This window comes from Lithobates pipiens, unplaced genomic scaffold (assembly GCF_037356315.1).
Source record: "Lithobates pipiens isolate NorthernLeopardFrog02 unplaced genomic scaffold, aLitPip1_a1.2 Scaffold_8, whole genome shotgun sequence".
In the NCBI taxonomy this organism is placed as follows: Eukaryota; Metazoa; Chordata; class Amphibia; order Anura; family Ranidae; genus Lithobates; species Lithobates pipiens.
In genome coordinates, this window is record NW_027507903.1 from 284429999 (window position 1) to 284433771 (window position 3773).

Below are 3773 nucleotides of genomic sequence, written 5' to 3' on the forward strand. Positions count from 1 at the left end.
TGGAACCCTCCCCCCCTCCGGCGCCACAATTGGCACCTTTCAGGGGGGAGGGGGGTGCAGATACCTATACAGTACAGGTATCTGCACCCACTTCCGGGATAGCTCTCTGTGGAAAGGGGCGTAGATTACGCACCTTTCCGAAAGTCCCCCGCTGCCTGCTGGGAAACACACAGCTCCCAGAGGCAGCGGGTCCATCCTTATTGTGCAGCGCGACTCGCGCATGCGCAGTAGGGAACCGGGAAATTAAGCCGAAAGGCTCCACTTCCTGATTCCCATACCCAAGATGGCGGCGGCAGCACCCAAGAGACGATCGAGAGATTGGCTTCGGGTGCCGACATCGCGGGCGCGCTGGACAGGTAAGTGTCACTATTTTAAAAGTCAGCAGCTGCAGTATTTGTAGCTGCTGGCTTAAAAAAAAAAAAAAACGCAGACTCCCGGCGGACTCCCGCTTTAAAACCACTTGAAAATAACTATTTTATGCTCGTTGCAATCTATACAAGGGGATCATATAGGAACCAATAAGAGGGGAAAATTATATATACATACTGTGCAACCACACTGGGTCCCTCACCCAAACTGGCTCCCGTCACATCTCCCTCCTTTCGGCAGCAGACTAACACAGGAGGAGCCCCCAGATGGGTTGACTCAGAAGTTAGTCAGTAGTTCCAGTCCCCCAATGCCGGTATCCCCACAGTAACCCAAATAAATTGTCCCAAACAGCAGAGAAGTGTGGATTGGCCCTTCTCCCTGGAGTCCTTTCAGCCGCTGGAAAGAAGACAGGGTGGCTGGGCTAACTTCATCATGCTGTTGAGGATCTTGGCCAACTGCCCAGCATCCCTGGAATATACAGGTGGACACTGCATCTTTTATTAGTTGAGGAAAGAGGCCAGCAGCACTTTTCTCTGTTGCCAGCTCTTCTGCCGGGTTGGTGGCATCATTCTCATGTGGCATCTGCTGCTGGGAAGGGGAGACAACTGCTCCATCCCCCTTACCCTCATCTGGCTGCTGGGACAACATGTCTCTGGTAATGTCTTCTAGGTGCACTAATCTTTGCTGGGGAGGAAGGATTGCTTCCTCCACCCTGGCCAATTGTTTGGGAGGCTGGACGAACACCTCCTCTCCCCTTTCCCCCTGGATCTTAATCTGCTGAGAAGTGACCATCTCCTTCTCACCCTGGGCCCCTGGAACTGCCCCAGGTGTGGGGCAGAGGTCTTGCACCCTATGTCCAGTTTTAGTTGGAGAAGTTTCTGGTAACTCCACAGATGCTGCTGTTGGTGCTGGGCAGAACTCAGTGATGTTTGGCCCTGATACCAGCTCTTCTGCTGGAGGCTCACCAGATTGTCCTTTACCAGCAGAGAAGTCTATTAAATCTCCAGTCTCTGAAACTGGTGTCTGGGGATAGAGGTTCACCATCTCCTGTCCATAGAACCCAGAAGATGTTATCAGTGCTGGGCAGAGGTTAGCAGAGCTCTGCCCTGTTGCTAGCATTTCAGCTTTGGAGACAGCAATCTCTGGAGTTCCCACTGCCGATTCTCTGGCATGCTGCTAAATGTGTTCTATCAGTTACCTGCATGCCCTTTCCAGGTGCTGTTCCTTCCTTAGCAAATATTCCAGGTCCAGTTTAAGCTCTGAGACCCCTGAAAGACCGAGAATAGCCTCTCTATAATCTCACAGGTCCTCAAGAGTAGGTTCTCCTTCATCGCCAAACACAAAACCATTCGTAAAGGCTCTCCCACAGCAATCCAGGGCCGCCAAAGTCATATCCCTCTGGAGAGAATTCTGTTGTCTCCCCTAAATATTCCTGCTCTGCATGCCATTGCAGAGCCCGATAACTATTGTCCAGCTCTATCTCCTGCTGGACCAACTAGCCTGTCCAACTTAGTTACCCATTGCTTCTGGTATTGCTCTCCCAGGAATGGCATCCATAACTCCCATTGGTCACTGGCTCATTGCTCTGGGGTTGGAAAGCACTTGCCCTGTTGCATATCAGCGACCTGGAGGGCTCCAATCCAGAGCTCCACCCGAATCTGCTGCCTGAGCTCCAGGTATTCATCTGCAGACACAGTCCTGGAGTATACTGAAAGGACGATCGCAGCAGCCCCAGGAACTCTGATGCCAGATCCATATCTCCGCTGGGGTGACCAAAGTCTGCAATCCTGATCTTGGATCCAGTTGGAGGTTTGGATGTCCCAGACTGCAGGAAACGTGCCACAGCTGCCACCAATGTAACAAAATGTCCCACACTCCGCTTGAATTGTTTCACCATATAACGTGTATGTAGAGAGGCTCCTGCGCTCTATGGCAAGAAGAAGAATTTTGGAAAAGAAGTAGAAAGTATGTCCTAATCGGAGCAGCAGACCCTTTTTTTGAGTGAACTCTTAATAAAAATAGAAAAAAGGGGAGAAGGGGGTGTGTTGCGCTTCCTTAGATACCAAGAAAGAGATAAACTCATGTGATAAATAGAAACTATCAGTTCTCCAAAAATGTGAATAAAAAAGTGCAATAGTGCTTAGTATGTGATAGGAAGAGCGGCACTGTCAGAGGTCCCAGTCACAGCCTAGCTGACCCCCTGGAATTCCCCCTGCAAATCTGTTGTCTTGCTGTATACCTTACAGCTGTGAGGTAATTATTTAGGAATACCAGCACTGACACGGGATACCATTTGGAGGAAAACTTCCTTGGCACATTGCACTTTATGTTTGGTTGTGAAATCACACCTTAGAGTTGCACGATTGGACTGTGTATGGGACACTTTATCGAGATTCACAATTCTTTTGCTGCTATTTTACTGCTACTCGGTTTCCTTTTTTATCAAGGAATATATTATCGTTTTTCTCTGTTTTTTGCACATTCAAAGTATTCATAGAATCTTTTTTAGATTATTTATCACATTGATTTATTGATATATATTTGTTTGCAGTTTTATTTTAGATGTTTCACCCTTTTCTCTATATACACATTGTAATAATAATTACTGCACTGTATAGCCGTAGACACATCGTTTGCCTATTTTTTAGACACTGGAATATATATTAGATGTTTATTTGAATGCAATCTATAAGTTTTAAGTATCACATACTAAGCACTATTGCACTTTTTTATTCAAATTTTTTGGAGAACTGATAGTTTCTATTTATCACATGAGTTTATCTCTTTCTTGGTATCTAAGGAAGCGCAACACACCCCCTTCTCCCCTTTTTTCACCATATAACGCTTCCTCCAGTCTCGACCTTCAGATAACAGATATTACAGCCCATATATTGTAGGAACCAGGTGAGACTATCTCAGTTACAAAACTGCAAAATGGAGCTGTTTATTGACACACAGGGACACAGAAACATTCAAACTTCTTGTCAGTCGACTGTCCAATCAGTAGAGAGAGCTGTTGGAGGAATCCCCCCCTCCCCTCTCACAGCTAATCTACATACACATCCCATGATACCCAAGGCAGACAGACACAATAGAACAATGGAATAAAGCCACACCCCAAACGACCCAACACAGCGCAACCATAGTATGAGACAATATACAACATTCACAACATTCCAATGTGGTTGTACAGTGAGTCCGATTAGATCAGACTGGGGTTCTTGATCTTCCTGTGGCCCTATTAGAGACACAGGATGACTTAGACATAGGAGGTGCACGGGGAGCTGAAACAAGGGTTTCCCAACCTCCCCAATGGATTCTGGGTTCCATGGGCCCCCACCCAAAGTGACTCCCTTCACAAACACCTTGCATCATTTCTTTAAAAATGCAAAGCATTCTCTGAT